A 14786-nucleotide genomic window follows, 5' to 3' on the forward strand; every position below is an offset into this window, starting at 1 on the left:
TTCATTTCTGTACCATTTTGATATAATGTAGTCAGGCAATTAGTAAAAAACATGAAAGAAAGGCATTCAGAATGGAATGAAAGGCATTCAGAATGGAAAGAAAGAGGTAAAATTATTTCTATTTTCTAGTATAGGAGAACCTTCAAGAGATCTATGAAAGCATCCATTATAATTCACAAACAAGTCCAGTCAGGTTACAGAAGAAAGAGCAGTGTGCAGAAAAAAATCAGCTCTGTAAGGTGGTACATGGCTGTCCCAGAGCTCCAGAAGCGAGGCACAAGGTTCATGAATTTAAGATCAGCCTGATCTGTATAATAAATTTGAAGCCAGTCTGGAATACATAGTGAGACTGAGAGACAGAGAGACAGAGGAAGAGGAAGAGATGGGGACGGAGGGAGGATGAGGGAGAGGAAGAAACGAATTGTATTTCTAAACAATGGTAAAGAAAATTTTAAGTAACATTAAGAAAATGGTTTTATTTTTAATAGCACTGAAAAAATAAAATCTGTAGGAATAAATTCAACAAAATACAAAATTTATACTTTTAAAAGTACAAAGTATTGTTTAAAGAAATTAAAGATCTAAATAATTGAAAAATGCCCCATGTTTGTGGATTAGAGAATTAATATTGCTAAGATTGCATACTTTAAAAGTTGATCTACAGATACCAAATAAAGTTCCAACAAATTTCTAGTTGCTTTCTTTACAAATATTCACAAAGTGACATTAAAATCAATATGGAAGCTCATTCAAACAGATTAGCCAAACCAGTCTAAACCAAGCAACAACAGAGTTGGAAGTCTCACATTTACACATGAAACTTATACACACACACACACACACACACACACACACACACACACACATACACGCATACAAGTGTATACCCCAAAAGTGGTGAATTTACTCATGAATTGCATCAGCCATTTGAAGCCAGGAATGGACCTGGGACCAGCAGAAACACTGACAGCTTGGAATTGGGCAGTAGCAGGATGAAACAAGGCGTCAGGCCTACAAGGACCCTTTGGATGGGATAACAGTGCTGTCCAACTTCAAACATGCTTTATCTTTCCAAAAAAGGAAACAAGGAAGGAAGGTGACTTTGGTCATCAGGGCCAAGGGGCAAAGTTATTGCTTTCCAGGCTTTGGAAAACGGGGACAGCGACTCAGTATAGGGGGCCAGGCTGTCCTCACCCAGGCCTCAGAGGGAAGGTGACACCTGGAAGGATGATAGTGTCAGGGGACAAGAGTATTCTGGCCAAACAGGATCATTCTCTTATCTTCAAGTCCAATGAAATTACCTTGCCATGTTTTGGACCTTTCAGGGACCTAAAACTGACTTCCTTATTTCTAAAAGTTAAGGTTTTTGGATTTTTGAGATAGGGTAAATGTATTTTACTGGCAAGAAGACACAAATACTGGAGAAATGTGGGGGATGAGGTGTCACTTTGTAGGCCCAACCCCCTCTAACCTGCAATTTACAATAGCCCCCCGGTATGCAAGACCGAGGTAGGACAGGAATGCCTGTTCTCAGTGAGATCTCTCACCCTCTGGAAACCATACTGTGAGCTGGCTTTGTTTTGCAGAAGTCTTGAGGAAGTGGCTGGCCACCCTTTGTGACACTAACAGCAGACAAATTAACAACATTCTTGAGCTAATGAATTTCTTCCTGGGCTAGAGAAGTTAGGAGAACTGGTTGTGATTATTTGCTTCACTTAGATAGTTTAGAATAAACATTGTAGTCTGTCACATTGTAGCTTGTCACAAAGAATGCCTTTTCACTACTTAATTATCTGGGCTCTGTGAACTGATCCGGTTTACTATATATGAATCCTAAAATAAAGATTGTGCGTGCAGTACAGTGCAACGCGGTGCAGGCAGTAAAGGTGCCGTGTCTCTCCTGTCTTCCTTTCCGAGTGCTGCACCCCTCGTGTCCTGATCAGGCGTGTTTGCGTGTTTACCTTTCCCGGAGTTCAGAGTACCCTAGTTACTCACGACAGAGAAATATGAGGACATCACATTATGAAATGAACTGTATACCATTAAACTCATGTGGCACTCTTCACTGCTAACAAGTCTGCAGCTATTGATAAGATATTTGAAGAGGTAACTAAGTGAGGTTGAAGGGTGGAGCCCTAATCCAATAGGACTGATGTCTTCTTCAGAAGAGGAGGAGCCATCAGAAAGCATGCCCCTCGGTGCGCCTAGAAAATTAAGGCACAAGGAGAAGGCAGCTCCCTCCAGCAAGAAAAGAACTGAGGCTTCACCAGATTCCAATCCTGCTGGAGCCTTGATTTTGAACTTCAAACCTGCATATGTGTGAGGTTAAATTTCATTAGTTAAATCACCCAGTTAAAGTATTTTGTTGTAACGAAACGCCCTAGATAAAAGCAGATTATAAAATAATTTTATACAAACTCTTAAAATGTTGCATGGTATAAAAAGCTAAAGGATGTGATAACATGTATTTATGTATAAATGAATAACTAACAATGCTAACAGTGGCTATTAGCATTTCTTTTAAAAACGGAAGCAGAACATCATTTTTATTACCATCATTTCAAGTCAAACTGCCACATCATTGTTAGCCAAAATACCACATAAGTTCCTTAAATTTATTAGAGGTTTTTTAAAAGATTCTGAATTTTAATACTGGGCACAAAGCATTGTATATCAGTAAATCAGCAGAATCTGGTAGAAGATATAATGTTACAAATCACATAAATTGGAGAATATATCAAAGAATATTGTAAAGAAACTTTAAATATACCAATGAACACTTACATAAAGGAAAGCTATCCATGTTCTTGGGTATAAAGGTCAAATATTACAGTGTTGACCAGCAGCTTTAATATATTACTAATTTAAAATCTCTCAAAAATTTACTTTTAGAACTTGATCTTCTAAATCCATATAGAAAGATAAAAGGTTTAAGGTTTTTATAATTCTGTCACATGCTCAGTGGTGCTCTTTCCAGCACCTTCACTAACATAGTTATTTTGTGTGTACATCAGAACCATTGGGAGTGGAGGTGGCAGCTGTTGAGTCATTGGAGGAGTTTTTGGCTAAGTCTGGGAGGTTGGAGTGGGACATCAGAATTTGCATTCCTGGGCTGGGGATGCCTGGCTACTGCTAAGGCTCTGGGTTCCATTTCCGATACAAAAAAAAAAAAAAAAGCACTATTTCTGACAAGTTCCAGGATAAGCTGAGGCTCACTTTAGTTGTAGCAAAGTGATAAAATGTGTAGACCCACAGAGAGGAAAGATTCAGTCCAAAGTTTCATGTTCTGGTGACAATGTCCTTTAGGCTCTCAGTTTCCTCATCTGTGAAATAATTGAATTGGATCAGATGACCTTTCTGCTGAACTATTGTGATATCACTTTATAATCAAAGCCTTAAATCACACAGCAAAATATGTTTTGACTATATGTAAACATTAATGTATTACACAATGGTCAGTTGGACATTATTGCTTGTTCTGTTTCTATTTCGATTGATCCTTCTCTACTTAAATCATATATACTATTGGAAATCTGGGTGCATTCACATGGTAAAGTGTTTCCAAAGATGCCTTGTTTCACTGATATGGAAATTTATCTTTTTTTTGCTGAGATTTAGGAAAATAAACATTGTTTCCTAAAGAGTCTTTGGTAATTCTGACAGACATAAAGGAAGTACGTTTAGGAATTTCAACTGCTTTTGTATTTATTTGCTGCATTACAATTCTGCACTGTGCCCAAAGCCTGAGAGCAGGTTTTCACTCCTGCTTTCTCAATAGAATCACAATCCCTTGGGACAGTTTTCCTCGTGCTGAGCTACATCTCAATCAGGAGACAATTCACCGAGGAGACTCAGTTTGAATTCTCGCTTCATCTAGTCACACTCAATTGAACATAGAGGCCTGTGATCATTAAAGGCCCGGCTTTCTCCTGACAGTTTCATGGCAGCCACCCAAAGTTGCTCAGTGTCTGAATTACATAGTCCCTTGAAACTGGAGCTATGGACCATGCAGTGGTGTGACCTTTTCCTGTAGGCTTTTTTCCTCTCTGCAGTTTGAAAGGTATAGGCACATCAGAGAAATTCCAGTGAGGACAACCATATTATGCAATAGGATAGGAAAGGTCATACCATCCTCCTGATAGTTCAGGAATACTCCTCCACGTACTTTCAAATATTTAGGATTTAGAGATCATGGAACTGCATTTGCTTTGTCGTGATTTAAATAGATGTATCATTTGAATATTCAAACTGGTTAATTCTTATCCAAAAAAGTATAAACTCCCATTTGCTTTTATTTCTTGAGGCCCAAGTAATGGGTAAAAGCTGTAAAGTGATTATTTTTAATTCATTTCCAAGTGTCATCCAATGTATTTATTTCAGATTACATGTTTGGTTTCCATTCTTTTAATGGATTCTAGTGTTGGCTATTTCTTAAACTGTTATATTTTTCCTAGTAATTTTCTAAACTATTATCCCCTGACACAGTTGTGCACTAATGGTTCTCATTTCAATAATCCTTGCATTTACTAAATATAGTAAAGTTATTTCTTACAAAGTTTTGCAGCCTTGAAGATAGTAAAACCAATATACTTGTAGTAGATGTTTTTCACACAGCAAGGCAGTAAAACTGAGGGAAAAAATGCAGATGTTATACTCATACCTGAAAAGTCTTTTATGAGAACTTAGAAGTCTAAAAGTCTTGGCCATCCCTACTTCAACATATAATATCTCGTTTATATAATTATTTTTTCCTATGTAGGACAAAATGGGAATATGCACTTACACATTAGTTTCTTCAGAAAAGAGAAAAGAAGAGATTTTAAGAGATGCAGGGGCCTGTCGCCTGCCCTTTTACTAATTAAGGGGGTCATTGTTGTTCTATACTGGGTATCAAACTGACAACCTCCTGCTTGCCAGGCAGGCACTTAGGTCACTCGGCTAAATCTCCTCCCCTCCCCTTTTGTTAGTACCAGGAATGGAACTCACAACCTCATGCTTGCCAGGCAGGCACTCGTGCCGCTGAGCTAAATCCCCAGACTGTACCTGCTTTTTTATAAGGGTTACTTGTAGTAAAAGTAAGAGATGTAGTAGGTTGTGATTCTGTATGATATTGACAAGATAAAAGACTTTGATCCAGTTTTCTTTCTATAAGTTGAAGCTGAAAATAATAACTACCTTGTGGAAGGATTGTGAGATCTTGCATTCGTAATACTTTCAAGTTTAATCAGCTTATTGCTTCAAAAAACAATGCTATACCAAATGAATAGTCTGTTAATAGATTACATAACAGGATATTTCTTAGCATTTTCTCAAAAATCATTGATATATATATATATATATATATATATATATATACTCAAAAGAACTATGAGCACATTTGGTAAACACTGACCACACAGCTGAATGCATAATTGAGAAAACTCAAACTCAAGCAAGTTTGACTATATGTTTATAAAAATATCTGAATTTTGGGAAGATTTTAAAAATTTTACTTCTATTTAATGTAATACAAAGGAAATGTTAAATAAATAATAGCTTTAAATATTATGGCTCTAAGTGAGATAAAAAGAAGAGATAAAATGGAGAAAAAGCAATTGCTGTCTGATGTTATCTGAGTCTGATCCCTTAGGAAGACTCATACTTCAGCAAATTTTACAAAGTGGTATAGGAATTTTATGAAGACAAGTAGTTCTTATAAGTGACCTCGATCCATAAATTAAGTTGCAGATGAACTTTTGGCCTATTTTTCTGTGTATAGACTGTAAGATGGCTATAATCTGGCTTCCTGGTACATCACTGCATACATCAGAGTCATCTGAGAACAGATCCTGTTCCTTGCTGTCTTAGTTACTTTCGCATCACCGTCACAAAACACCAGCAATCTATAATTTCACCCAAAAAGGTTTATCTGAGCTCACACTTCCACTGTCACCCAGCTTCAAGGAAGGCATGATAGAATCTCCTGGGCGGAGGAAAGCTAATCACTTCATGGCTACCAGAAAGCATAAAGCGAATAGAGCCAGGGAGAGAGGCAAGCCATTCCAGGTCAGTCCTGCAGTGACCTGCCTATTTTGACCAGACCCCATATCTAGTAGCAAGCCAGTTGCAATGTCCCCTTTCCCAAAACCCTGCTTGCAACTTTATAAGGTTGTCATAGGACATCTAGATATAACCTGTAACACCTGCTCAGAACCTGCACTATCCAAATATATGAGAATGGAACATAGAAACCTGTCTTTTATACAAGTTTAACAGTTTCCTCGAAGTAAAAACAGCTAAAGATCACTCTAATGAAGCGTCAGAAAGTAGTAGTCCTTCTGCCTTGCAGTCAAAAAGCCAGTGAGAGTCTGGTATATTCATGTTCTATGATGACCTTCAAATCATCCAATCAAGATGGATAAACCCAGTGATTGAGACATGTTCATTTGTTTATGTGACTTGAGCCTTTTTCTGGTGCTTTAAAAACATGCCGACATTTTCCCAAAGGTGATATGTATACTGAGAAATGAACATTTGCTAATTAGCAGGAGAGACAAAGAGACTGAATGAAAAAGGAAGGACTACATAACACTGATAATACCTATTACTAGTGAAATTTTTCAGTTTACAAACCAGGTTTCCAATGATGTGACTGTCTGCTGACAATGACCTTAATGGAGTTAATGAATGATCCATTAATGCTTAGGTTGGAACTCAAGTTCTGTGACATTTTATTGTAGAAATATATTTATATTACTAAACTATTTGTCATAAATACAAAATTATTTTCAATGAATGCAAATTCAAGTGGATGAGAAAATCTGTTTTACAAAAGAAACATATGCAACCACATATTTATGCAGTGTACTAAATTTAATAACATGTAGTATTACTATGTTGTATAACTTCAACAAATACATTAGTCCATTAGTAATAATCACAGATGAAGAGAAAAGATATCTGCTGTCATTTTGAGCATAAATGTATTCAGCTTTAGTCCAATGGAAAATAAAATTATGTATAAATGCTTCTAAAGACTGAAAATAAATAACAAAACCACCGAGGGAAAAGATTAAAGAAAACTAGTATTTCACTTAGTTTAAGGGTGAAATTTTGCTGTAATTTATTGATTTTTACTTTTGTAAAATGATCATGAATAATTTCTTTGTAAAATTCACTTATCTTGAAGCATAATGAAGGACTGAGTTTAAATGCTCTACTGTGTTTTTTTTTTTTTTGAACTGTATGAAAAAACATCTAGACTGACTTTCTATCCAATTGCAGGCCAAGACATATATGAAAATTATGTAGGCTAGCAGTTAGCCAGACTGGATTTTAGTCATGCTTCTTTCCCTGTAAGACTATAATATATATGTAATCTTCTGGAAAATAAGTGTTATGATTTGCAACATATTGAATTTGACCAAAACTATCTCTAAGTGCTCTTATAAATACTGTATCATCCTTTGAATCTATAGGTCCAACCTACCTAAAGTTCCCAGAGGGTCAATACTTAAGACTGTATCTATTCCATTTATACACAAGCTATCATGTCAAAATTAGCTCAATGTTTTAGTATTTATCAAAGTCAAACAATGTTCCCCCTTAAGATAATCACATTTTAATCCCCAAAATGAAACTTATGCAAATGTTATCCTACATGGAAGTATGGCTTTGGAGATATGAAAAAGTTAAGGATTTTGAGAGATTCACCTGGATTATCCAATGGACTAATGTTATCACATGCTTTTTGTAAGAAGGAGCCGGGCAGGTCAGAGTCAGAAAAGGACATGTGACAGTGGAGAAGTCACAGTGACATGAATGAGAGCCATAAAATTAAGACTCCTTCTAGAAACTTGAAAAATCTGATAATTAATTGTCTCTTAGAGCACTTAGAAAGAAGGAAAACATTGATCCTGGTACCATAAGACTTACTTCAGAATTCTTACCTCTAAGAAAACAAGCAAATAAAGTTGTTTTGTTTTAGGTCGCCAGGTAATTTCTTGTTAGAAGAGTGACAGGAAACTATTAGAAGAGTGCCATGAGGAAGCCCTATGTGTGATGGACATTTACCAGTTTTTAAAATATCTGTAAGTCTCTGACATTCTTTATAGTGAGAAGAGGGTCCACCTCACCTTCTTTTGCATGCATGCTAACATCTGGGTTTTATTTACTGCAACACAGTGAAAGAGAAGTGAATCTGTATGAAGCTGGAATCTAGAAGTTTTCATTACTTTTCTCTTTGCTGAGACAAAATACCTGACAGTCAAAGATAAAGTAGAAAAGGTTTATTTAGCTCACAGGTTTTAGACATTTCACTCCATAATCCTGGCTCCAAGGTAAGATGGCTTGGTAGAAGAGAAACAGTTCATTGCAGACAGACTGTAGCAAAGCAGTAAGGGAAAGACAAGCCTCCTTCAGTCCCTTAGATTGTATCTAGACCTTTGGGATTAGGGAAGTGCCAATCTAATCAGTGGATTAATTTAGTAATTACACACCTTAATCCAAGTATCCTACCATGAGTCACACATATACTAGATACAAAAACCTCTGAAAATGCCCACCTATATGCAGGAGGCTTTGGAAGGGCATCTAAACACAAGCCATATCTTTTAACCCTTGGCCTCCTAAAGATCATGCACATGCCTTTATACAAAAAGCATTTAGACACCTTCAAGAGCTGACAAAGTCCTAATCAGTTCAGCATTTCTGTAAAGTCTAGTTCCAAAGGTTCCCCTGAGCTTCAAGGCAAATTCTTAGCTGTGAGACCCTGGCAAATGAAAAGAAAGTTAATCACTTCCAACATTCAGTGGCACAAGACAGACATTTCCATTCCAAAAGTTACAAACAGGGTATAGCTAGGAGTGGAAATGAAGGAAGTCCAAAATCCAGCGGGGGAAACATTAAATCCTACAGCTCCACTTCCAGCATCCCTCACAATCTATGGTTAAGTTGTAAATTCCAAAGGGCTTGGGCAGCTCCACTTCTAAGGCATTTTTGGTGATTCTTTGAATCATCTTCCTTGGTGCTTCTCTTTGCCTGGCTATGTTCTCTCTTTGCAGTTTTTCTCAGACAATCCTGGCTTCTTCAAACTTCTGGAATCCCCAGTACACACTCACAACTTTGCATACTGACTCTCAGAGACTCACTGCGCGGCCTCCCAGGCCTTCTTCTGAAATCTGGATAAAACCCTTCCTGACCTCACAATGCTTACATTCCGGATGCACATAAAAACAGCACCATATTGATGATAGAAAGGTCTGAAGCTGGAGTGGTAGCCCGACTTCTCTTGGCTGTGGGGTTCAAGAGCCTATTAAGAAATCCCTAGGCAAAACCTCCCTCTGCTGCTACCATTCTGGAACACAGTGCCCTTGGATTCTCTTCTCAAAGCAAAGTCTTTCATTCCTGCAATTCTGAGGTTGCAGAGGGTGGAGTCTTCTGCTTCTTGGGATGTCCTCAAGCCATTTCTCTATTCTTCTTTTCCTTCACAGCAATCAAGATTTCATTTACTTCCGCTTCACAGTCAACAACTGTACTGGAGCTTACTTTCTGGTTAAATTCAAAACATTTTAAATCATTTTGCTGGCCTCTTTGTTCTACATAGATCAGATAAAAGTCTCTAAAAAAGGCCATGCCATTGCCTCAGTGTTAAATAGCCTTGAAATTTCTACTGCCAGATTAATTAGTCTGTCATTCTTAATCTCAGTCTCAGGCAAAGTCTCTGCATGTGAGTAAAATGCAAACCAACCTTTTGCCAAACCACAACATGTATTATTTTCTGGCGTCCAACAACAAATATAGTCTTTCATTTCAGCAGAAACCTCATAAACCTGGTTTTTACCTGTAGCATTTCTGTTAGCCTTCTGGTCTTTTGAGCCCTGAACAGAATATTTCATCAAGTACATTCTATTTTTTCAGCCATCTTTTCTAAATCTTTCCAGTAAGCCAGTAAGCCAGTGCCAAAGACTTCTCCATCATGTGGTCAGTTATAGTCATAATAATGACTCCACTTCTCTGGTTCTACTTCTTAGTTATTCTTCTCATTGTTGAGAAAAAATACCTGACTGTTAAAGTTAAATGGGGATAGTTTTATTTAGCTCACAGTAGAGGTTTCAGTCCATAATTAGCTTCTCCAAGGCAGGATTTTCGGCACAGTTCATGGCAGGCATACTATAGCAAAGTAACAAGGGGAAAGCAAGTCTCCTTCCACCTTTAATATTGGATTTAGCCACTGGGATTAGGGCAGCACCATCCAATCAGTGCACTGATTTAGTAATCACCCACTTTAATTCCAGTACTACATCATGACTCAATCACACACTCTGGATGTAGCCACCTCTGAAAAAACCCACCTATGACCAACTGAAGCTTTGTGGGGGACATCTAAACACAAGCCAGAGCATAAGATCATAAAGCAAAATTAGCCGTAACTGTGTTTTGTGTTATTATTGTCACTTTGTGTCTTTAGCTCTTTTATAAGAGTTTCAACCTCTTCAACTACTTTGAAGAGTTTCAGAGTCACAGGGCTGTGGAGAAGGTACCACATGATGATTCAAGCCAATTGTTTTCCAGCAAACAGTCACAGAAGTGAGTCATCTCTGCCATCAGTACAGCCTTCGGATGATCGGAGCTATTGACTGAACTTTCAGAGAAGCCCCAGTCAAGAACTCTACATGACCTCACCCCTTCACTGTAACAACTGATGTACAAAATCTTTCTACATATTCTGAGTAGTTGTTTTGGTCCTTTAAGTGTAGGGTAAAAATGTGAATTTATCAAATAAACTTCTATAATTAAATACAAGCAGTGCATCAACCGCTATACTTCAGTTTCAAGGAATATGTCACCAACTTTAGTAGATTAAACTAACAATAGTCACACATTTTTGACTTCCACATAACCTCTGTTCTCTGCTTTAGTGTCTCATAGCTAACAATAATCTCATAAGGTCACATAGGAAGCATACTTTTAAATTTGCTGTCCTATTTCATCTTTGATTCAGGCATTGTGTCTACTATATTTTCTTTTTTGCCAAGAACACTATGAACCACCCTACTGCCAAGCATAAAGTCTGAGCCAACACCTTTCTCTTTCTCTTTCCATCCAGTCACTAAATCAGGTTATTATTTGTCTTAACATTTCTCAATTGAGCTTCTTTTTCTTAACTACTAGTAGTTCAGTTTTCATTATGAACCTTTATATTTCCCACTTGGAGTACATAAACTATTCCAAATTTTTTTCTTCCAAATTCTGCGACTATATTATTATTCTAATTTGTAAAGATAGTTTTCCATGATAATACAAAGGTTCGCAGTACCTATTGATAGTAAAGTTGCAAAATTTTAGAATTCAGGGCTGAGGATTTAACTCAGTGGCACAAGTGCCTTTCAGGCAAACAAAAGGTCTTAAGTTCAATTCCCAGTACAAAAAAAAAAAAAAAAAAAAGAAAAAAAAAGAAAAAAACAAACAAACAAACAACAACAACAACAACAAAAAACCCAAAGAAATAGAATTCTTGTTTAAGTCAATTTACTGTTGGTTTGATTTTGCCAGCTGTCTGGGGATGCAAAAACAAGAGATGGCTGCACAGTCAGGATCTTCTGTACACTTGTTTATCTCAACAAGTGCTATGGAGTCTGCAATGTCTGTGCCCAGGTGGTGGGCTGAATAGTTGTGCTGAAAGCCTACCATATAGAATCCTAAAGAATGACACTAAGTTTTGAAATATAAGCTGTTGTTTTTTAGCAAATTCTGTAGCAACTGCTGTGCCAATTCAACAGTGCTTTCTCCCACTGGAATCTGATAGATGATGAGTGCCAAACTTTTAGATTCCAATCATCTGTGAGATCAGAGCTGTACATCACACCAGGTGACTTCACTTACATCTAACCACAGGGTCAGGAAGATCTGGAAGCATCACTGGGTAGAGTTTGCATTTGTGAAAGGTAGCTTGAATAGCTTTGCAAGGCACAAAAAATGTTGCAATTTCTTGATAGCTTCTTATGTATTTGTAGCAAGTTCTGGGCATCAATTAAGTGAGTAGAAAACAAAAGTGAGCTTTTCTTACAGAAAAGATGTGGTTGTATGAATTGACAATTATCTACTGTTATATTACAACTCTATCTGGGGTAGCCAAGGAGGACAATGGAGAATGGAAATTTTCAATGAGAAAAAATTTTAGAAGACTTTTTAAATCTCATATTTTCCTTATTTTTGAAAATAAAGATTGCTAAATGTAAAAAACTAATAGTTTCTGAGACAACTAAAGGCACAAGAGGAAAAATAAGGGATAAATAAACTTAAAGGAAAATTTAGGATTATATTGGGTTTTCAGATTAGGCTGAGTTGATATTTGTATCAGAGAGGAGTCCTTACTACAGAGAAGATTCACCAAAGTGCCTTTAGGCTTGGATGGCCTTCACCACAAATAAACCACTTTATAATTCCTATTGATATTTCTGTGTATTCCCATCAATTTGCTTTCCTAGACTCCTCACTGTGTGCTTGTATTTACAAACCAAATGAGCACAGAGGTAGAGATGGAAAATATGTGTGGGATCAATAATAAAGAACTGACTTCACTAAGACTGACTTAGTCACTATTCATTTGAGCCTAATATGGTCATACTTCAGGAAAACTAACAATATCAGGTATTAAGTCATATCATACTAGAGCCCCTGGAGAAGTAAAGGGAATTATTTGTCTTCAATCAAGTTAACACATTCTGAGATTTATTTTAGTTTTGTGTTCAACATATATATCTTCAAAATTACAATGCTTTGATTTTCTCAATGACCTATGCATGACTGTAGGATTCTATATACAGGGTTGCTACCAAATGAGTAGATCCCATTTTAGAGAGAATTATAAGCAAAGGGATAGCAGCTATGTTGACTCCATCCTTAGAACTGAACCTAGCATTAAACCCTGTAGAGCAGAGGAGTGCCTTAATAAAATACAAATAGACATCATCTAGGAGAACAAACTTAGTGAATGTGGGATATTGTCTAATGTATTCATTGGATATCTAGATCCTTCACATACATTGAAGAGCCAGATAGTGAAATTCTGACTTCCTAAGATAATTTTTGGAAGAAGGATTCGAATCTAAAACTCAATTTCATTTGAGTTTGATCATAATTTTAGTTTGTGTAAAACTTACATGAAATCTCTTATGTAAGATATAGATTCTATATTTTCCATTTATTAAGACTTTGTCTCCTTACAATTTCCAATCCATGTCTAAATAATGCTTTTTGAAATATACCACTTTATTCTTATGTTTTAAATAGAAGAATGCCTTTAAAAATAAAGGCAAATGATACCTTAATTTGATGATGTAATTGCTTTGACCTAAATTATCGCTTATACTACAGCAATGTAAAGTTTAGAAGTTATAATATCAAAAATCTTTGCCATCAAGTTTCAGTTATAGTTTGCGCCTTAGAGGCAACTGTGTTAAATTTGGGAGAAAGGAAAATAGGGACTGCACTATTCTGTCATCAGCAGGCTGTCGGTATTGGGAGAGGAGCCATGAACTTTCCTCTGAGGCTCCAGGCATCTGCCTGAGAATTATCCACATGGGACCCGCAGGTGGCTAATTTCATTGGCAAAGTTTACCTTTTACCACTTCAATTCAGGAATTCCCCCAAATTTTCTTAATCTTTATTCTTCTGTCCTATCAGTATTTCTCTCTACTTAGAATACCTAACTTCTTTTTTGGTAACTGAATCATACTAGTAAAATGCTAAATTAGGTTTGCCAATACATACGTCACCAAGCAAACAGAATATCAACCTACATAAAAATTTCCTAAAGGACCATCATGTAATTATTTTATAAGAAATTTCACTAGTATTCCGAAACACAGTGGGAACTGTTTTACCAGGCTCACTTTCCTTTGGCATAAGGTCAATAGCTGCGTGATCAAGTATGCAGGTGTTTAACATTCTGGTACTTGGGCTACTGCAATGGCTCTCAGGCTACGCTCCAGGATAAACAGGTGCTCCTCTGCTTAGACCAACATGTTTTGAAAATAAAATGAATAATGGAATTCTTCCAACTTTCAGGAGAAAATATATAGACTTTTTAAATGAATCGACAAACATTCAAAATGACAATAATCCTGAAATTTTGTGTTTGCTTGTATTCAATGACATACATAGATAAAACTGAACTGGGACAAATTTAACTGTTTCTAGGTCACTAGTATTTAAAACAATCAAATCAATAATCATAGATCAACCATAGATAACCAAAAAGTGATACATTTATACATTAGAATACTACTTATTGGTACTAAAAGTTTAATAAAACATAATAAATAGTACTAAAACTGCCCAAAGTATTATAGGGCATACGATCATACTGTAGTTAGATGGTAAGCTTCATGGATACTAGTTGAAGGCAGAAGATTTCTGAATCAATTATGAAAGATAGTAATAAAACAATACCAATAACCACATTATCAACATTTTAGTTATAGTTCTTTGAGCATGAATCCACAAATTAAGAAAGCAAAAAAAGCTGCATGCTCAGAGGACTGTGTTATAGTGGAGGAACACTGAGTTTAAACATTCAAAAATAACAATAATTATCATTTGCTCTAGAGGGAGATACTCTATCTTCCAAACATATTTGCCATAGAAAATAATTAAAAATTTAATCTGGAACAAAATACAGTTAATATAATGCATACAAGGCGTGAAATTATGAAAGATTCATAAAATTGTCATTCAAAAATAGGAAAATAACAATACTGATACTAATAATTTGTCAATAGAATACTGATACTATTAATTTTTAA

Source organism: Cavia porcellus, unplaced genomic scaffold (genome assembly GCF_034190915.1).
Source record: "Cavia porcellus strain 051 isolate PalLab524CR breed Dunkin Hartley unplaced genomic scaffold, mCavPor4.1 scaffold_24, whole genome shotgun sequence".
NCBI classification, from domain to species: Eukaryota; Metazoa; Chordata; class Mammalia; order Rodentia; family Caviidae; genus Cavia; species Cavia porcellus.